The sequence below is a fragment of the Lactuca sativa genome, chromosome 3 (genome assembly GCF_002870075.4).
Source record: "Lactuca sativa cultivar Salinas chromosome 3, Lsat_Salinas_v11, whole genome shotgun sequence".
Lineage (NCBI taxonomy): Eukaryota > Viridiplantae > Streptophyta > Magnoliopsida > Asterales > Asteraceae > Lactuca > Lactuca sativa.
Window position 1 is genome coordinate 115168634 of NC_056625.2, and position 23103 is coordinate 115191736.

The following is a 23103-nucleotide window of genomic DNA, read 5'->3' on the forward strand; positions in this document are numbered from 1 at the left end:
TAACATCACTTGGAGTTTGAGTAAAAAATGTTTACAAGGTAACATAAGATGTTTATAATGACTATTTATAAAAACGTTTTACCGGTTACCGGTTAAAATTAAGATTTTGTTAAAAATAGTTTCACTGTAAAAAATTTTAAATAGTCAACTTTAAAATATTTGAAATGGTTTAAAAAGTGTTTAAACATTATCTAAACTTCATGTCTTTATAATAAACAAGAGTTTTTTTTTTATTAAAAATACTAAAAATCGGTTTATAACGTTATAACGACAAATAATAATACTAGTGATTACATTTTACGTCGGAACTTAATATACGATATTAATTTTTTAAACTTAACGCAACATGTGATATTATGTTTTATGCATGCCAAATGAGATTTAAAAGATAACTATCATCACCTAAGTTTTGGTTTATCAAAATATGAATTTTAGCATAAGATGTATAAAACTGATTTTATAAAATAAAATGAGTTTTATTATACAAATTCATAGAGTCATAAGATTTTGATTATGAAAAGGAAATTTAAAATTGTGATTTTATATCTCATCCAAAACTCCAAGTCTTAAGTATAAAATGAAATTTTATAAAAAGACTATAACAAGTTCTTAACTGCTCTACAACTAAATTATAAATATCGAATTTTAGTTTATAATTGATCGCGTTAATGAAAAATAAAATGAGTTTTATTTGGAACTTAAAGAACCTTATAACAAGTGATATTATTTTAAAAAATGGTACATGAGTTGTTGGATGCATGCAATATTCATGAGACCATGTTTTTTATAACTATATTTGTAAAACATATATACACAACTTTTTTCTTAAAAATGCAAGTCAATGCCGTCCTTTTGCAGAACACTTGGGCATCGTTTATACGGTCTTAGTGGGCGATGGGTCACCTAAACACTAGGATTTTCTTATGATGTGCGGGGCGTTTTGTATTTTCTAATGTTATAAGGGTCACCTAGTCACTAATTAGTTGCAATGCGAGGTATGAGGCATATATGTGAGCAAACATGCCAAGATAAGCAATAGTTTTTTAGGATACCATTATCTAGGAATTACATATTTTATGCAACTGATAATCGCTACCTACCGAGTATTATTAAGTGGATGAGATAAAGGTTACCTAACCATTTACTTGTTTCGTTACTCGGATCCTAGACTTTAATAAGTTAATGTTTTAGATACAGTAAAATCTATTAATTTTTAAAGAGTTAATATTGAAAATACTAAATAAAATTTTGTTAAATTCTGTAAATAATTGTTAATATTTTACGCCCTGTATAATCTCTCTCTCTCTCTCTCTCTCTCTCTCTTGTTGAGTTTCAAGAGATTGTAACATTGGATGGTTATAATTTCTATAAATGGTATAATACATTAAGGATCTTCCTTAAGGACAAATAGAAATTATATATAGTGAAAGATTCCATACCTAAACAACCTCTGCAAACTAGTCAGTCTGATCATGATGCTTTTATGAAAGTATTATTGTGATGATGTTGATGTGTCTCACGTCATACTGGAATAATTTCCTTTGACTTGTAGAAATTCATGGATGATTATGAAACATATTAGATATCTCATCAAGTAAAGAATATATTGATTATGAACAATAGAACACGCTTCAAACCTGTTCAAATATTGAAGAAAAGGAAGATCTAAGATATTTTGTACTCTAATAGACTTATAGTTCAGTTAAGGAAAATACATCATCAACCCGTAAATCAAGAAATGACCAATATGATTAGTGTTGTTTCTATTGTGAAGAAAATGGACACTGAAAGAGGAACTACTCCTCTAAATCTCATTGAGCCGAGGAAGTCTGACATGACCAAGATTTCAGATATCTATATGATAGAACTATTTATTTTTCCATCATTCACTTGAGTATTTTATACTTCATTCGACACTAATAATTGATATTATGTGCTGATGATTGGAAGAAATAATCAACTGATTATAGAAAAATGGTATTTCGTGATGAAGATATAAAAAGCATTGTTATGGTTTTGAACAATAAATGTTTTGTAGCTATTCTTATAGGAACATGTAAAAGTTGAAATTTATGAATAATCTAGATTTCCTTATTGTTTAATGAATGTTTACATTCATGTTTTGAAACGATGCATTCTATGTTAAAAATATTTTCTCATAATGCTATTTATGAAGTAAATCTATAAGTTTTTTTTAAATTAATAGTTCTAAAGATAAAACCTATAAAATCAAATAATATTTGATTCAAACTTATATATGTCATAATCATCATGACTATATAAACATGAAACACATATACCAACTTTAGAATGAAGGAATTTTGGAAGGCAACTGAGCTTGATTCATTTGATATATGTGAATCATATTTATATGAGAACATGATTCGAAAGTGTTTTAATCTATTAGTAGTTAAAGAAAAAAAGTCTTGACAAAGAATTATACATAAGTGATGCATGTAATCAATTCGATCCATGAATAGTTTTGGTGATAGATACCGACGACTTTTATTCGTTGTTGTTGAAACTTTTGATTTGCTCACATTGTTTCATAGTGAAGATTGAAATACAACGCAATGAGAACAACATTAACCTTTTATTATGATAAAGGAAATGATTTTTATAAACCAAGTCTTCTTAGAACATCTTAATAAATGTGGAATGGATTTACAACTCGTTCCGTCAAAAACACTTACTCGTCATTTGCATATATAGTTCTTTCGGCACTTGATCACCTAGTCATTTGGATTTTTCATATCATATTCGAGGTAGCCCTCAAATTCTCTAGTGGGATAGTGTCACCTGACCATTGAATGAATGTCGACAATACAAGTTTTTGAATAGGATAACACAGACCTTGCACTTTGTTATACAATGTTTTTAAAAGAACTATTTGTTTTATAATTTTTTTGAATTATGCTCACTACAACATATATATATATATATATATATATATATATATATATATATATATATATATATATATATATATATCCAACAAAACAAGTAGATTAAATACTTTCATAGACTAAGCATGAAATGTTTATCCTTATCTGAAAGGTATAGAGTTATGGAGTTTATGTTAGACAATAAGCTTAACTCACTCTAGCATCTACTAATTGCATTTATGTAAACTATCGTAAATGATTGTTTTGGATGAAGTTTCTACCATCCCACTAATTGTAATTCTATAAGACATATACTTAGAAAGTTCTTTTTCTAATTTGTAGCAATACGGAAATTTAAGAGCAAAAAGAACCATAAGATAAATGCATCACAGTTTGGAAATAGCATGTTTTTCAATAGTTTTTGAACCTATTCAATAATTGATCAGAAACTAATTAAACACATAGAGATGCATTCATGTATGATAATCAAGTATGGTCTTGATTAATCTTCCTCGATATGGTATGACTATAAAGATTTAGTGAGTTTTTCAAAGGAGAAAACATACATGAATGGAAATCTTTTTAGATTTAAGCCTACCTCTCAAAGTAAGAATCTTCTTTCTTGTAAGATAATTACGCAGTGTGAATTTTCATTATAAATCAAGAAGACTCTTCTGTTTTCTATATAGCTAGTGGAAGCGCATACATTCCTAGTCTTGTATGTATTGACATACTAATTCTTTGAATAAAGATCTATATATAGATCATGGAAAATTAAAATATTAAGTAGAATTGCATTAATGGTTAAGGATCTTCAAGGGCTTAAGATAAAAGACTCTAATAGAGTTTATCTTTTGAATACTATACGACATGATTTTGAGCATTCCTCAAAATCCTAGTATAAATGTTTTGAACTAGATAATATGATTGTATTCCATATGCCGCTGCAAATTGGATTAATCTTATATGTCATGATTATGCATGAAGGCCATATATGTCATGGTGTGATTTATAGGAACATTCTAACATACTTGCGAGAACTATAGAAATATTTCTAATCTACAGAGTATTTGAGAGAAAGCTATGTTTAAGTTGTTACACATATGCTAAACTTCCAAATAGATTAAGATGATTCTTAAACACAATTGGTTGTGTCCTTATTATGAATGAATAGAAAGTTACATGGATAGTAGTTCCATGTAGATTTTAACTATTGTTACACATCAAATTTTAATTACATTGTTTTTCGTGGACCCCATATGAAGATACATAAATATTTAGTTCGTTATGCCTATGAGTAATCCCATCATTCAAGTATTTGTATCTAAGTCATATTTAAGCATCTAATACATTCTGTGACAACCCGAAATTTCTATCTTGTACAAACCATTCACTGCAATCTAAGTCAGACTCGTTTCTGCTAACTTTTAGCACTGTTAGAGTCTATTTGAGCATTCTGAGACTAGTGCATCAAAGGAATAAATGTTTGGATTTATCAATTAATGTTTCAAACCATCTAGCAAACTGTAAAACTCCTCAAAAGGAGTTTACTGTCAGGAAGCTTAGACCTTACGGTCCTTGTGACCGTAAACTCCCTATATATGTTTAATACATGATCATTTTGGTCATTTCTCTCCTTTACAAGCCCAGTAAACCGAATTCTCTCTCAGGTATCATAAGATCATCATCCTTATCTTCCAAAAATGTAAGAATTCATTCCTTTGATTTGTTGTTACATCTCTTTATCTAATGATTATGCATGATTTCATCCATGAAATCTCTTCATTTTGATAGATCTTCAAGTGTTCTTCATTTCAACAAGAACACCAAGAACAAGCACTAGTGTTCTTGGATCCAAATCACCCTTACAAGCTTCTAATAAGTAACTACACTACCCTTAGCTTGATATATGCTTGAATCGCAAGTTAATCACCTTGAAAACATCATTTTTAGCCAAGAACAAGGTGTTTACGGTCTAAGTGTATCTCCTTAGACCGTAAACTCTAATGAAAGGTGCATTAGAGGCCCTAAAGCCTTCTTAAGGTTAAGCATGGTCCCTAGAATCCGATACCTTTGATTGAATCCCTTGAAAACCTTCATTTGTGAAAGACTTGGTGAGTTTGCGGTTGGATCTCCTTAGACCGTGAACTCCATGACCGTAAGGTCATTAGACCGTGAAATTCATGACCGTAAGGTCATTAGACCGTGAAAACATGGACCATAAATACATATGACCGTGAACCAACTTGATCGTAAAGACTTATGGTCATGCCATTTGGACCGTAAACTTTTTAGGGTGGCCATACACCCTGGTTATGCAATCATATGTGATTGTATCGCATGAATCTACGAGTTTCCTAGTCTATTAGGGTGCTATCCCTTATAATTAGTTGTTTATACACTAATCTAATACACATACATGTCATTATATGTTTATTAGGATCTTTGTGTGCTCAAGGTTTCACTTGACACTCTACATCCTATTTCCAAACATACTTCAATATCACTCACTACAGGTGAGTTCATACCCTTTAATCTATCTTTTAAATGATTTTAAATGCTTTTATGGGGGGAATACAAGTTCATACCCTTCAGTATCACTCAATACAGGTGAGTTCATACCCTTCAGTATCACTCACTACATGTGATTAATAACCATCAAACAATGGATTTGCTATACTTTTAGCTGTTTTATCGATCAAACTACTTCAAAATGTTTATCAAACTCTTTAACATGTTAAACTCTTTATCAAACTTGTTCTTATATGACAAAACTTTTCCTTTAACTCTTTTAAACTTATAATTTGTCAAAATCATGTCTAATGCATCTATAGTTATAGAAGTAAGGTTTGAAGGACTTAGGACTGATAACACACTTTACTTCCTGTTCCTTGTTTAGTTGTGGCTTAGAGTACCCTGTTGCTTTTTCGAGTGTCGTTTGATCCTTAGTTATATATTTTGTATATATGTATAGACATAAAAACTTTTATCTCAGTTCAACACACTCAGTTATACAAACAACTATACTAGTAAACTATAATAGGTATAGTTTAGGAAGATACTACTCATTACTTCTAGTACAATGAACATACAAAGAGCCAGTTCATACATGAGTCAATACATACTATTTTGAGAAACTAAGAGAACATACTATTATGAGAAACTAACAGAACATACTATTATGAGAAACAATACATATTATAGACTATACAAGAGAACATACTATGATGAGAAACAAAGAGAAAATACTACATACAAGACAGAGAGGACATACATTACACTAGTACATACAATACATATACAAGAATACTATAACATAAATGTGAGCCACGGTTTCGGGGCATGGCATTACCTGTCATGGCTCGTTTTGTATCCAGAATCTCCTAGAGGGAGAGCTTGAATTTGTGTATAGATCTATACTGGATTGACTATCTTACACCTTATTGTTTGCTACAGTGGGACTTGCAAGTCTACGGGTGCCAAATGTCATTTCTTCCGACGTCTTTCATCTTCGTCTTATTAGTCGATAGTATGGTGCAATCATATCACATTATACCTTAAATAACAATTGGTTTAAGGTAGTTAGTACAACAGTAGTTACTATAATACAACACTACAATACTATTATTATTTCCCCATTACATTCACTTTGTGATCTTCTCACATAAGTGGTAATGTAAGACTATATTTTTTTGATTAATGATAGTCACACTTGGGAAAATACACACTCTTACGAGAAACAAAAATACAGAAGATTTGATGCGTTGGTAGAAGGCTATGTTTAGTAGAAAATATAGGATTTTCTAGGAGTTAAAACTATTTGTTACAAACATTTACTACAAACATTTACATTGAACATTTACAAACGTTTTCATCAAACTTATACAAACATTGTCACTAAATGCTTATGAACTCACCAGCTTTAAAGCTGATAAACTCTTTCAACATAACTTGTATTCTCAGGTCACCAGTAGACAGGTACAGTCGACCAGGTTTTTGAGAAGACGGAGCATGTTCAAGACTCGTCTTTTATTTTGATTACTTGTTTTGATGTCTTTTTGCTATGAAAGAACACACTTGTATTAATTTATACTATTAATGCCATTGATGATGTTGTTGCTTGTTTACTATTTTGCATTGTTATGATACTGTACATGACATCCTCCAGCCTGAACGTTTCCGCCGTTCCGGTTTTGGGGTGTGACAAATTGGTATTAGAGCATTGTTTATAGTGAATCGAGTATGTCAACCCATAAAAGATATACAAACTATAAACAAACAGGGATTAAAATACTCTGACCAAGATTTTATACTTTTAAGTACTAAAATACTTAAGTAAAAGTATACATAATTACATACCTACATACTTACTATAGAACAATGTCATACTAGAACATAACAAAAGTATTTTATTGTTGGACACAACAGTCAAACATTGGCAGTTATGTAATCTTATCTGGGATAAATATAGCCTAATCAACTCTATTTATTTGTGATACGGTGAACGTGTGTCAGGGAGCGATTGGGTTGTTGCAACAAACCTAAAACTTACCAAATTACACATCTTCATATATAGAAGAGCATGAGAACAAAACATAAATTAAAATACTATAGGAGTGTTTTCATTCAAAGAACAAACTTATTAGGAGTAGCAGTAAGTTTCCCTTATAGAAACTTTTTATTTGTTTATTGCCTCATTTTAGAATTGTAAGATAAATTCCTTACTAATTTTCTCGTGTAGATATCATGGCTGGATTCCATCCCCACGACGACCCTTACTTCCCAAACGAAGGCAATGATGGATGGCTTGAAGAAGAGCAAGAAGATGATTATCCAATCCCTTTGGATAATCACCATGTTGAAGGCTTTTCTGATGGTTCTGACCCCGATCCAGAATTCAACAACCTACCACAAGAGGCTCAAATCCCAAAGCTTAACCCACGACCAACATTTCAAGGTCCCACACCATTGTGGGCAACAAACTTGAACCGTTGGAGTGAAGAGCAGGGTCAACCCTTACCCTTCAATGGAGACTGAAGCTTTTACAATATAAGCAAGGGAGGCTCAGCTGACAGAGTCCTGCCCATCATGGTGAAGATTGCTCGAAGTATCAAGCAAGGTCGGGCAACCATTGATCGAGTCATGGAAATTGACGCCAACTCTGGCGTTAACATGGTCCGCATTCGCCATCTAGAAGTGGCTATGGAAAGGACTATGAGAACCAATGAGACACTGCAGCAACAGCTAACTGCATCCCAAGCTGAAGTCAGGGAACATCGAGCTCGACAGGCAGCATATGAAAGGCGCATGAGAGACATGGAGCGTTGTCTGTCAGAATCAATGACTCATTCTAGTGGTTCTCATTATAGATAGAGCCTATTCGGCATTCTCTTTTGGATATAACTTAGTTTATGTAAAAACTCTAGTTTAATTTCCTATCTTTGTGAAGACTTTGGATTTGTTAAGTCTTGATTAGGTCGTAGTTCTGTCAAAATTTTCCCATCTTGGTTTGATGTAAGTGTCACACCCCGAAAACCATAGGCGGAAACATTTCTGTGGTTGACTCCACGTTGAGTATCAAATCCAATGTACATAGTAAGTAAAGGAGAACAACCATTACATTACATATAGAACAGTTTTACAATTGTTTCAAAACTAAAGTTGTACAGTGTGATACATAGTATATATATATGAACAAAATGAAACAGGTCTTCTGAGCACTCCGACTTCGGGCAAAAAGGATCTTCGGTACCTGTTCTAACGTTGACCTGAGAACACAAGCGGTTTGAAAATCAGCATAACGCTGGTGAGTTCATAAGTGGTTTTTGTTTTGTGAAAATGTTCATGTTTCCTTTCTGTTTCCGAAAATGTAACACATGCCAAGAAAATCTCACATTTTCTTAAAAAGGTTGGTTGTTGTTTCACATTATGTAGAATAAATTTGTGCACTGAAAACATGTTTACCATTGTGAAAATGTACATTTAGGTTATCTGTTTTGTTATACTGTTCTGGTTATGTACCAATGGATCCCCAGGAAAGTCCCATACCTTCATGATTGTATGTTATCATTTGTTAAAGATGTAAGGTTATCCGGTTTGTTACACTTATCTAGTTATGTAAATGTTTTCCCCAAGAAAGCCCCATGCTTTCCTGAATGTTGGTTACCTTTTGTAAAAGATGTAAAAGATGTATTCTGGTTAGACCTGGTTATGTACAAGGTTTCCCAGGAAAGTCCCATACCTTCCTGAATGTTGGTTATCGATGTAAAAGATGTATTCCGAAACCTGGATATCTTGTGAAGTGTATAAAGTTATTCATTATTACTATAAGTAAATCTCTGTTATCCTAATTGCGAGTTCCATAACCATACTATAGACTGAACCTGTGGCAATAAGTAGTCCACATCCTTATGACTTTCGTCACCCTTGAACCATTTCGGTTCGGCTGTAGCTAGCAGCCAGGTGTGGGGTAGTCAGCCCCGTATAGATTTATACACTCAAGTCACGCTCTCTAAACCCAGAGATTCTGGTTACAAGTGTAGTCCTCCACTCGCGTATCTCTGTGGAGTGTTCACCGAGGACGTGTCTCCAATCATATAGGACTAACAAATTTACTAGTAATAATATGCTAATCCTCCACTCGCGTATCTCTGTGGAGTGTTACCGAGGACAAAACAGTATACAAGTTCTATGCTCAAAGGTTCAATGTCATGCTTTTAACTGATAAAATGTGGAAAATCATTTGTGAAATATATGTAAAACATAACAGTTTAAATTCCATTTCACAAATATATGTTTACGTGATCTACATGTTCAAACGGTTATCGGTTGTAACTATCAGTGTTAAAAGCATATAAAACGTGAAACACAGACATGAAAACAAGTTTAGAGTACAAGAAACTACTTGTACTTTGCTTGTGTTACCTCCTGAAAACAGTTAAAATCAGTAAAAAAGGGGTAGGGGTATGAACTCACCGCTAAATGTAGAGTTCGAGTGTCATCGGATGCCTTCAACTCCTATGGCCCCTATTTTTCATGTGACGACACATAAATGAGTTAGAACTAAGATGTTTCATGACTAAACATGATGGGAAAACATCCTTAGGGCTTGGAATTACTAAGAATAAGTGTCCTATGATCCAAACTTAATGATTTATGCAAGTTTAGGACCAAATATGGGTATTGGAGTGGGTGTATGGTCTTGAAAATGAGTGTGCGGCTTGGGAGTGCGGTCAGGAGGAGTGTGTGTGAGGCAGCACACAAGAGTGTGCGGCCATACAGAGGGTGTGTGCCGCCGTACACAAGAGTGTGCGGCCGTACACTCCTCATTTGAGTCCATATGTTCATCTTTGAAGTGTATGCTCTTCATTCTTGGGAGTTTTGAATATGTGCTGCCCCCATATGAAGGTGTGCGGCCGTACACCTTCATGGGATGATGAATATGATGAACATAATGAGTTTTAAGCTTGGGATTCAAGTGTTTACCACTATACTTAGCTTGAAGATGAAGTAGATCACGATTATGAAGCCTTCCAAGTGTTCTTGGTTGATGATTTAGAGAGAGAAAGTAGAGAGAGGGAAGAGAACATCTAAATGAATGGATGCGGGGGTATCCATCCATAAATTGAATTGGGTGTGAGGTTGAGGGTGTTTGCGGTTGGTATGTGGCCGTACAGATAGGTGTGTGGCCGCACACACCTTATTTGGTGAGATTTGGACCTATTTTGTGATACTAAACACTTTCCAACCCTCCTTAAGATTCATATCTAAATTATATTAAGTCTAAAGCACCCATATGGAATTACAAGATTTAATAAAAGACAATGAACTCAAGTTTTGGTGCTAAAACACAGATCAGATACGTGGGTTAGAAGTTTCGGGTTGTCACAGTAAGACCTACTTCTAGGTCATTTTTCCTGAACTTGTTACATCTGTAATACCAGTATCATTGACATATATCTAATCTCATGGAAATTATTATCCAAATGCTATCATATTTGTAGTACTAAATCTATGTTCAATCATACTATTCAATTGTGTTGTTGGGCTATGGAGAGTTAGTCCATGAGTCACTCTCATCATTTCTCTTTATTAAATTCTTACCAGTATCGTCATATTTGTAAGCATTTAGTTAAAAGATGCCTCTGCACCGATCAACGAGATGCGATCCTCGGGTAACTCCAATACCACCTCCTCCACAAATCGATACGCTTTGAATGCTCATGGCTCAATATCATTCTACCAGTACCAGCGGAGGTGGAACGCTTGTTCATTCTACTCAAGGTAAGGTACCCGTGCGCTTGAGAGAGTGCTCCTACAAGGACTTCACCAATTGCAAGCCAATGTCCTTTAAAGGGATTGGCGGAGCCATTGCCCTCTCGCAATGGTTCGAGAAGACAGAGTCGGTCTTCGAGATCTGCTCATTCCCAAAAGGGAGTGAAGTCAAGTTTGTTGCGTGCACCTTTGAGGCAAAAGCCCTGACATGGTAGAATATCCATGTCAAGTCACTAACTATAATAGTGGCAAATTCTATGGTCTAGGAAGCTCTGAGAGAGCTCATGATTGAAGAATACTGCCTGAGGGGCGAAATCCCGAAACTAGAACAAGAACTATGGAGCCTAACCATGAAGGGCTCCGACATAGTTTCCTATACCGCCAGATTCAGCGAGCTGGTGGCCCTATGTCCCAACATGGTTCACACGGAGGGAAAGAAAATAGAGAGGTACATCTGGGGGCTGGTGCCTCCACTCTAGGGAAATGTCTTGGCTTCAAACCCCACTACATTCGATAGTGCCAAGCGGTTGGCACAACGGCTCATTGACCATGGGGTCCGTAACCCGTCAACACCAACAACCCTAGCCATCTCAGAACCCTCCAAAACTGCTGATAACAACGGAAATTCTAGGATGACAAGAAGAAAAAGAACACCACATAGAAAGCTGCCAAAAAGCAGCACGTCGTTGCGGTTCATGCTGCGATAGCACTTGCTGCTGCTGCTCCAGTAAAGCAGTACATGGGGAGTTTGCCGAAGTGCAACAAATGCAGCTTCCGCCATACTGGAGCTTGCCGAGAAATGCATTGTTCTAACTGCAACAGGAAGGGGCACACCGCCTGTTTCTGCAAAGCTCCGGCGAGGCCAATTAACCAAGTCCCTAGCGCTGGTGTGGGCCAAGCTTGCTACGGTTGTGGCGAGGTGGGCCACTACAAAAGGAACTGCCTAAAGGCAGGGAATGCCGGTGGAGTAGGAAGAGTTTTGGCTATAGGCCACGAGGAAGCAGTTGCCGACCTTACAGTGGTCACTGGTACGTTTATCCTCGATAACTTATGCATGCATTTTGTTTGATATTGGAGCGGAGAGGAGTTTCGTGAACCAAAAGTTTGCTCATTTAATTAAGCAAAAATCTCGAACACTTAAAGAACCGTTCACTGTAGAAATGGCTAATAGGAAGACTGAGAGCACTAGCAGTATATACATAGGATGTACTCTAACTCTAGATAGCCACTCATTTTCAATCAACCTCATGTCGGTCTCAATTAAAAGTTTTGACATCATTATCGGCATGGATTGGTTGAGTCTACATCGTGCCAACATCATGTGTTATGAAAACGTTCTTTGCCTTAATCTACCCTCTGGGGAAACTCTAGTAGTCTATGGCGACAAACCCGACACTAACCTTTGTATCATCTCGAGTATTCAAGCCCAAAAATACTTGCAAAAGGAATGTCACGCATTCCTTGCTCATGTTGTCGATGTGAGCCAAGAGATGAAGGACATTAAGAACATCCAAGTAGTACGCAATTTTCCTGACATCTTTCCAAAAGAACTCCCAGGATTACCTCCACAACGTCAAGTCGAGTTCAGAATCGACTTAGTTCCAGGGGCTACCCCAGTAGCCAAGTCGCCCTATCGTCTAGCACCTACAGAGATGCAAGAACTAGCCGGTCAACTTAATGAACTGCTCATCAAGGGCTTTATAAGACCAAGCTTCTCACCCTGGGGAGCACCGGTCTTGTTCGTCAAGAAGAAAAATGGATCGTTTCGTATGTGCATCGACTACAGGGAGCTCAACAATCTAACCGTTAAGAATCGTTACCCTTTGCCTTGCATAGATGAATTGTTTGACCAATTGCAAGGGGCGAGTTACTTTTCAAAGATAGATCTGAGATTCGGGTATCACCAGTTACGAGTGCTAGAGGAGGATGTTTCGAAGACAACCTTCCGAACTCGTTATGGACACTATGAGTTTGTAGTGATGCCATTCGGATTGACTAATGCGCCTATAGTATTCATGGACTTAATGAATAGGGTATGTCGTCCTTACTTGGATCAGTTCTTCATCGTCTTCATAGATGACATACTTATCTACTCTCGTAGTAAGGAAGAACATAGTAAGCATCTACGTCAGGTCTTGGAAACATTATGATCAGAGAAGCTCTACGTGAAGTTCTCTAAATGCGAGTTTTGGATTCGAAAAGTCAAATTCCTGGGTCACGTTGTTAGTGAAGAGGGAATTCATGTGGACCCTTCCAAAATCAAATCCATTGAGAACTGGTCAGCACCGAAGATGCCTACATAAATTCGTCAATTTCTAGGCCTCACTGGCTACTATCGTAGGTTTATTCAGAACTTCTCTTGAATTGTGAAACCTCTTAAGACTTTGACCCAGAAGGGCGTGGCCTTTGAATGGGAAGAGAAGCAAGAGAAAGCGTTACAAACGCTGAAACGAGCCTTATGCACCGCACTGATACTATCCCTCCCAGAAGGAATAGAAGAATTCTTGGTCTACTGCGATGCATCCAATCAAGGGCTCGGTTGTGTTCTAATGCAACGAGGTAAGCTCATTGTGTCACACCCCCAAACCAGAATGGCAGAAACATTCGAGGATGGATGACTTCACGTAGTATCACAACAATTGAATATTGTAAAGAAAGTAACACAACCATCATATATATAAAATAAAAACGTATCTTGTTGCGTTATACATATTTGCAAAAGAATATTACAATATGATGATATAAATGTTTAATGATAAACGTCCTTAGCGTTCCTTCTTCAAAAGCTGGTGGTTACCTGTATTACTGATTCCCTGAGAAATACAAGTGGTTTCGAAAAAGTGTCAAAAATTAAGTTGGTGAGTTCATAAGTGTTTTGCATTGAAAAGTATGTCCTTTTTGGTAGTAAATCGATGAATGAGGTTTTCAGAAAATCCAATATTTTCTTTAAATGGTTTGAAAAGTTTCCAGAATTGGAGTGTGTTAGTATGTTCCATACTTCAATAATAATGATAAACTTGGTGCCAAAAATAAAGTGGAAAACTGAATGCATATATGAATCTCGTAAATCAAACTTGTTTTTATACTTTTGTGTGAGTTTTATAACCATACTATTGACACTGACGGCCTGTAACAACATTCTTCAGGTGTTGTAGTGTTATGACATTTGTCACCCCAGACCTGCCGGTCTAACTATAGCTAATAGTTTAGGTGCGGGGTTGTCAATCCCGTATAGATCTATACACAAGTATCACGCTCTCTCTCCAAGAGATTATGGTATATAATACAGGACTTTGAAATGCATACATACGAGTACGTTGAAGTTTGAATACCTCACATTACTTGGTATAAACAGATTTACGATAATAAAGACTTTACTTCATTTGAAAGTATTTCATTTGTCAAGATGTATATGTAAAATATATGAATAAATTGTTAACTATACTCATTATAGTTTCTTCAAAAAGTATGTTTCCATTTAGTAAGAATAACTTGGTGGTATAATAGTCCTTTAAACATAAAGGTGCTTGTATCAATACCCAATAAGATAGATATTATGATCATGTTTATAAAATGATACTTTGACTTGTAATGTACTTGTATTTCCCCCCTAAAATATGAAAAGAATTGAAAAGTAGGGGTATGAACTCACTCGTTTGGTTTGAAGAGAGAGAGGCTAGAGTTGAGCAGAACTTCGACCGCAGAAAGTTGTGTCTTCGGGCTCTTCGGGGATCTCTACAGCGTAGATCTTTTGTCGGGGGCTCGAGTGCGAAAACCGAGGGCGTCGGGATGATCTCTGGGGCTTAGAAGTATGGGAGAGTGACTGAGGATTTGAGAATGTGTGCAAAAACTCGAAGCTTAACCTCTCTATTTATAGGCTGGAAACCCCTCGTACGCGGGGCGTACTACTGGAGTATGCTGGGCGTACTCGGTACGCGGGGCGTACTTTGGTTACGCGGGGCATAACAATGCGTCATGGCTTACGACTCCGGTGTAGCTAAGCGTAGAGGTGCAGCCGATGGGACTCGACTCTGGGTCTAGTACACGGGGTGTACTTCCATATTACGCGGGGCGTAATCCCATCTCCCGTCTTCTAAATTCCGTAACTTTCGCGTACGGGCTCCGTTTTTCGCGTTCTTTATATCCACGCATAGGTGAGATTATGCTCTACAACTTTCATTTAGACTCCGTCGGCTAGTTTTCACTTTATTTTTAATGATATATTTTTAATAGGGCAGGACTCCTAAAGTCCGTTAAAAATTCATAGTTTCTTTATTCGACGTCGGTTTTCGTTTGTCTTTTTATCAATTTGCTCCTATTGTGGAGATCTTCAACTCTCATTTAGGTTGCGTTAGCTAATTAACACTCGATCTTCAATTCGAGTTTTTAGCCCTCTACTACTGTTATGAAACTTTTAAAATTCGTAACTTCTTCATACGAGGTCCAAATTGGGCGATCTTTTTATGTATGTTTACAGTTTAGCGAATTCTACATCTTTTGTTTAGATACTTAAGGCAAAAATGCATTTTGTCGAAATTTCACTTTTTACGTTAAATAGCGTTTTAACGGCGTGTGGTAAATATACGAGTGGTTATAATTTCTTCAATATAACCCAGTGTTGAACGTTCTTTAAGTTTTTGGAAACCTTGACACGTTATCTAATATTTGATGCATCCCAACTTAGATATTTGAACACTTTATTTTCGAGGTTAATTTAGTTGGTTCCAAATGGTTTTTGTTATATTTGACATTTGAGCGTTACACTGCTTTGGAAAAATATAGGGTTGTCACATCATCCCCCCGTTAAGGGAATTTCATCCCGAAATTTAATCTAATATAGAGTTTACAGGTTAGGAAAAAGATGCGGGTATTTCTGTTTCAACTGATCCTCGCGTTCCCAGGTGTATTCAGGTCCTCGCTTGGCATTCCAACGGACCTTTACAATAGGTATTCGACTTTGTTTAGTCCTTTTTATTTCCCGATCCATGATCTCTACTGGCTCCTCTACCAATTGGAGATTTTCATTTATTGCGATTTCGTCTAGAGGGATGACAAGGGCCTCATCGGACAAGCACTTCTTTAGGTTTGATACGTGAAAGGTAGGGTGTACGTTGTGGAGCTCCTAAGGTAATCTAAGTTTGTAGGCCACTGGACCGATCCTGGCAAGGATCTCGAAGGGTGCGATGTATCTTGGGTTTAGTTTTCCGCGCTTCCCGAAGCGTATTAACCCCTTCCTGGGCGAGACCTTTAGTAGGACTCGATCTCCGACCTAGAATTCCAAGGGTTTCCGTCTTTTATCTGCGTAACTCTTTTGTCTGTCCCTTGATGCTTTTAGACGTTCCCGAATCTGAACAATCTTCTCCGTAGTTTCCCTTATGATTTCTGGTCCAGTGAGCGTGTTGTCTGTTGCTTGTCCTTTTGCTAGCTGTGTGTCCCCCACTTCGGCCCAGCACAAAGGTGACCTGCATTTGCGGCCATAGAGGGCTTCGAACAGGGCAACCTTGATACTAGTGTGGTAGCTGTTATTGTACGAGAATTCGACCAAGGGTAGATGTGTGTCCCATGCCTTACCAAAATCAATTACGCAGGACCTTAGCATATCTTCTAGGGTTTGTATGGTTCTCTCGCTCTGGCCATCGGTTTGTGGGTGATAAGTGGTACTCATGTCTAGCCTTGTCCCCAAAGCTTTTTGTAGCGACTGCCAGAACCTTGAGGTGAACCTACTATCTCGGTTCGAGATAATGGATATGGGAACACCATGTAGTCGTACAATTTCTCTGAGGTATGTCCTAGTTAGCTTCTCTAATTTATCCGTCTCTTTGATCGGTAGGAAGTGCGCTGATTTAGTTAACCTGTCGACAATCACCCAGATAGTGTCGATTCTGCTTGCCATTCTGGGTAGTTTGGTTATGAAATCCATGGTTATACGTTCCCACTTCCATTATGGTATTTCTGGTTGTTGCAACAATCCTGAGGGCTTTTGGTATTCTACCTTGACCTTGGCGCACGTCAGACATTTACTCACATAGGTAGCAATTTCGGCCTTCATGTTCGGCCACCAGTACAACTTCTTGAGGTCGAGATACATCTTATCGGAGCCGAGGTGTATGGAGTATCGTGTTTTATGGGCTTCGTTCATGACGACTTCTCTGAATCCGCCAAACTTCGGCGTCCAGATCCGATCCATGAAGTAATGAACTCCATCATTCTTGACCTCAAACTTCTTATCCATTCCCTTTAAGGCTTCCCCCGCCACATTTACCGATGTTAAGGCTTCTATCTAGGCTTCCTTGATTTGTGTGGACAGGTGTGAATGGATTGTCATGGTTAAAGACTTCACTCTGCGGCCCGAGTATTCCTTCCGGCTGAGTGCATCGGCCACCACATTAGCGTTTCCGGGATGATATCGAATCTCGCATTCATAATCATTTAGTAGTTCTACCCACTGTCTTTGTCTCATGTTGAGTTCTTTCTGGTTGAGAATATGTTGGAGGCTTTTATGGTCGGTTAATATCGTACATTTCGTGCCGTAGAGATAGTGTCTCCATATCTTCAGAGCGAAGATGACTGCTCCTAGCTCAATATCGTGCGTTGTGTAGTTTACTTCGTGCGTCTTTAGTTGCCTTGAGGCGTAGGCGATGACCTTCCCTCGCTGCATCAGGACACACCCAAGTCCTTGGTTGGATGCATCGCAATAGACCACGAAGTCCTCCGTTCCTTCGGGCAAGGTTAGGATGGGCGCACTACATAAGGCTTGCTTTAGCGTTTGAAACGAGGCGTCTTGTTTTTCTCCCCAGTCGAAGGTCACACTCTTCTGAGTTAGGGTGGTAAGTGGTTTGGCAATCTTCGAAAAATTCTGTATGAATCTTCGGTAATACCCGACAAGTCCCAAAAATTGTCGGATTTCTGTAGGGGTCCTTGGTGTGGTCCAAGTTTCTATTGCCTTGATCATAGAAGGATCCACGTGTATCCCCTCCTTGCTTACTACATGTCCTAGGAAATCCACTTTCCGAATCCAAAATTCGCACTTGGAAAATTTTGCGTAAAGCTTCTCTGTCCTCAACGTTTCCAAAACTTGGCGGAGGTGTTGGCTGTGTTCTTCCTGGCTTCTAGAATAGATGAGTATATCATCTATGAACACGATCACGAATTTATCCAGGAAGGGACGACATACTTGGTTCATCAAGTCCATGAACACCGCTGGAGCATTTGTCAATCCGAAGGGCATTACTACGAACTCGTAGTGACCATAACGTGTTCGGAAAGCCGTTTTAGGGATGTCTCCTTCCAGCACTCGCAGTTGGTGATAACCTGATCTTAGATCGATCTTTGAGAAGTAGCTTGCTCCCTGTAGTTGGTCGAACAGATCGTCTATGCGCGGTAGGGGATATCGGTTCTTGATCGTCATTTTGTTCAGCTCCCGATAATCGATGCACATGCGAAAGGATCCGTCCTTCTTTTTCACGAATAGGACTGGTGCTCCCCATGGTGAGAAGCTCGGTTTGATGAATCCCTTGCTCAGCAGCTCGTTTAATTGACTGGACAGTTCCTGCATCTCGGCTGGGGCTAAACGATAAGGCGACTTTGCTACTGGGGTAGCTTCGGGGATTAAGTCGATTCTGAACTCAACTTGGCGCTCTGGTGGAATTCCTGGAAGATCTTCTGGGAAAATATCTGGGAAGTTGCAGACTTCCGGAATGTCTTTAATGTTCTTTGGTTCTTGTTTCTGGTCTACTACGTGGGCTAGAAAGGCATGGTATTCCTTACGAAGATATTTTTGTTCTTTAACACAGGAGATGATTTGTAAACTTGAACTAAGTTTGTCACCATAAATGGCAAGGGTTTCGCCGCTTGGCAGATTTAGGCGAACGGCCCTTTCGTGACAAAGTATATCGGCATGGTGAAGGCTCAACCAGTCCATACCGATGATGACATCGAAACTTCTTAAGGAGATGGGCATAAGATCGACTCGAAATAAGTACTCGTTTAAATTTAGTGTGCATCCTACGTACAAATCGCTCGCGTTTTCTGTTTTACCGTTTGCCATTTCTACAATAAATATTTTATTGAGTGGTTGGGGTTTTTGATTAAGTAGGTGTTTGAATTTATGACTCACAAAACTTCTCTCCGCACCACAGTCAAAGAGTATGCATGCATAAATGTTGTTGAGTAGAAACGTACCCGTAACCACCGTGGGGTCTGCTATCGCTTCATTCTGCCCTATTGCCAGTACTCTCCCCACACCGCCAACGTTCCTTGTCTTGGGGTAGTCCCTCTTGAAGTGCCCAGTTTCTCCACACCCATAACATGACTGGCTTATCCCAGTACTAGGAACTTGAGTGACTGGTCGCGCTGGCGCCTTACAGAAACGGGCTGTGTGCCCTTTCTTGTCGCAGTTCTTACAGTGCATCTCGCGGCAATTACCGTGGTGATGGTAGTTGCACTTGCTGCACTTGGGCAGATTCCCCACATATGGTTTTGTTGGCGCAGGGGTAGCAGGAGTTGTGGTGTGGGTAGTAGCAGCATGAACCGCAACCATTTGTTTCTTTGAAGGTTCTTGCGAAGTTTGCCCCTTTCTCTTGTTCCAGAATTTCTTCTTATTGTTGTTGTTGGCATTGATCTCGTTGTTGCTGTTCCCTTTGGTTGGTTCAGCCATGATAGCCGTGACTCCTTGACGGACACCATGATCAACGAATGATTGTGCCAGTTCCTTGGCGCTGGCGAAGGTCATGGGTTTGGAAGCTAACACACTTCCTCGAAGTTGGGGTGATAGTCCCCAGATGTATCTCTCGACCTTTTGGCTTTCCAGGATTAACATTCCTGGACAAAGTGTTATTAAGTCACTGAACCTGTTGGTGTAACCTGATATGTCCGAGCCTACCATCGAAAGGCTCCACAGTTCTTGTTCAAGCTTCTAAATCTCGCCTCTTGGGCAATATTCTCGAAGGAGCATTCGTTTCAGGTTTTCCCAATCCATGGAGTTCGCCACCACTAGGGTTAGTGTCTGGACGTGGCCGTTCCACCATGTCAGGGCGCGTTCAGAGAAAGTAAAAGCAACAAACTTTACTTTGCTTTCTTCAGGGCATGCGCAGATTTCGAATACAACTTCCGTTTTCTCTATCCATTGAGATAGAGCCAATACTCCTCCAGTCCCATAAAAGGGAATAGGTTTTCCGTTGGTGAAGTCTTTGTAAGTGCATACCCCTGAACGGCCTTGACCTTGGCCATTTGTAAAGCTGTTTGTTCCTCCCCCCGACCCGTTGTTGCTCATTTGAGCCATCGCTGCGGTTACAGCAGTGGTTACAGCAGTCTGGAACATAACGGCATCCATAATTGGAGGAGGTGGTGGAGGTGGTGTTGAAGTTGAGTTTCTGCGTGTTGATCTACGAGGAGGCATGTTCTGGTAGAGAAGACTAAGAATGAAAACTATAAGTTTCTAATGTTTTGATAATCGTGTGTTAGTTGTATCTTGTAATTTGTTTTGACTTTAGTTTATGGTTTCAAGGTAGGCATAGTAATTTCTGTTAACACCCATAAGTTCCGAGAGGTATACAAAGAAGTACTTTCATATTCATATATATAGGTCACACCTGAGGTGTGTTACATTACGCTTCTTGTTTGGAAAATTGACCTACCTAGAGGTCTTCTATTACAGATAAAAAAGGAAATAAGGGAAAAACTTTTATCCGAAATCCTATTTTATAACAAAATTGTTGGGGTTTGAACAAGCTCTACGTGTGGCATGTTGCACGTTTGGAGCTAGATTCGGCATCCGACTGCTTGACTCCCATCAAGCGCCTCTCGAGATCTGCTTGTTGTTCCTTCATTTGTTTTATTTCTGCTAGTGCCGTTATCATCTGGTTCTAAAGCGTCCCTGTGTAGATTTGGGTATTCTCATGTAGTCCTTCCAAACGATGGAAGTCTGCGTCGTTACCTTGAGTAGCAGCATTGACTTCGCGAACTCTGGCTGCTTGCCTGTCCGTCTCGTATTTTTGGGTAGCTATAGCGTTCACAATAACAGGAAGTGCTCGATCAGCTGAGCCTCCCCCACTGACATTGTAAAAATCTTGGCACATGTTAAAGGGAGGGCGTACACCTTGCTGGTGGCTCCAGTAGTAGAGGTGGCTTCCCCACATGGGAATGGGTCCCGGTTGATATGGTCTGATTTCGGGAGGATGAGGGATGGGAGGGTCGATTACTTCCGGCTCGGAGTCTGTTCCACTAGAAATTTCCTCGACCTCTTCGTCGACTTCGAATTCCTCTCCGACTTTGACTTCGAATTCTTCTTCGATAACCCCTTCGGGTTCTTCCTCGACCTCTTCTTCGATTTCCTCTGGGTCTTCGTCCGGGTCTTCTTCTATCCAACCGCCGTTGCCTTGGTTTGGGTAGTAGGGATCTCCTGGTAAATGGAATCCGGCCATTTGTCTGTATTAGGATAGAGGTATGAGAATTTTATAAGAAAAGAAATTTCTATTTAACGACTTACTATTTTTAACTAAAGTTTTACGGGGCAAAAATATTTTATTGTACAACTATTTTTAACAATACTCCTATAGTATTTCAAATTGGCGAGTCTAAAATAATTTGTACTTGGTAATTTTTTGGCTTGTTGTCCACTATGACCATTCCTCGACGTACGTTGGTCAAATCTAGGATAAATATAGTTGATCAGGCTATATTTATTCTCGATCTGATTACATACCCCGAGGCCCAATCGTAGTGTCGTAACTTGCCTTAATATTTTTTAGAAAACTTGTCATGATACGAGATTAATGCATGCTAGTAAAAATGTATATTTTTAAAAGGAAGTATATTGTTCATGAAAATGTTTTGTCAGAGGGTTTTTGGTCCCCTTTGCATGTATAGTTTGTATATCTTATGTGGTTCGATATACTTAGTTCACTATAAACAATGCTCTGATACCAATCTGTCACACCCCCAAACCAGAATGGCGGAAACATTCGGGGGTGGATGACTTCACGTAGTATCACAACAACTGAATATTGTAAAGAAAGTAACACAACCATCATATATATAAAATAAAAACGTATCTTGTTGCGTTATACATATTTGCAAAAGAATATTACAATATGATGATATAAATGTTTAATGATAAACGTCCTTAGCGTTCCTTCTTCAAAAGCTGGTGGTTACCTGTATTACTGATTCCCTGAGAAATACAAGTGGTTTCGAAAAAGTGTCAAAAATTAAGTTGGTGAGTTCATAAGTGTTTTGCATTGAAAAGTATGTCCTTTTTGGTAGTAAATCGATGAACGAGGTTTTCAGAAAATCCAATATTTTCTTTAAATGGTTTGAAAAGTTTCCAGAATTGGAGTGTGTTAGTATGTTCCATACTTGAATAATAATGATAAACTTGGTGCTAAAAATAAAGTGGAAAACTGAATGCATATATGAATCTCGTAAATCAAACTTGTTTTTATACTTTTGTGTGAGTTTTATAACCATACTATTGACACTGACGGCCTGTAACAACATTCTTCAGGTGTTGTAGTGTTATGACATTTGTCACCCCAGACCTGCCGGTCTAACTATAGCTAATAGTTTAGGTGCGGGGTTGTCAATCCCGTATAGATCTATACACAAGTATCACGCTCTCTCTCCAAGAGATTATGGTATATAATACAGGACTTTGAAATGCATACATACGAGTACGTTGAAGTTTGAATACCTCACATTACTTGGTATAAACAGATTTACGATAATAAAGACTTTACTTCATTTGAAAGTATTTCATTTGTCAAGATGTATATGTAAAATATATGAATAACTTGTTAACTATAATCATTATAGTTTCTTCAAAAAGTATGTTTCCATTTAGTAAGAATAACTTGGTGGTATAATAGTCCTTTAAACATAAAGGTGCTTGTATCAATACCCAATAAGATAGATATTATGATCATGTTTATAAAATGATACTTTGACT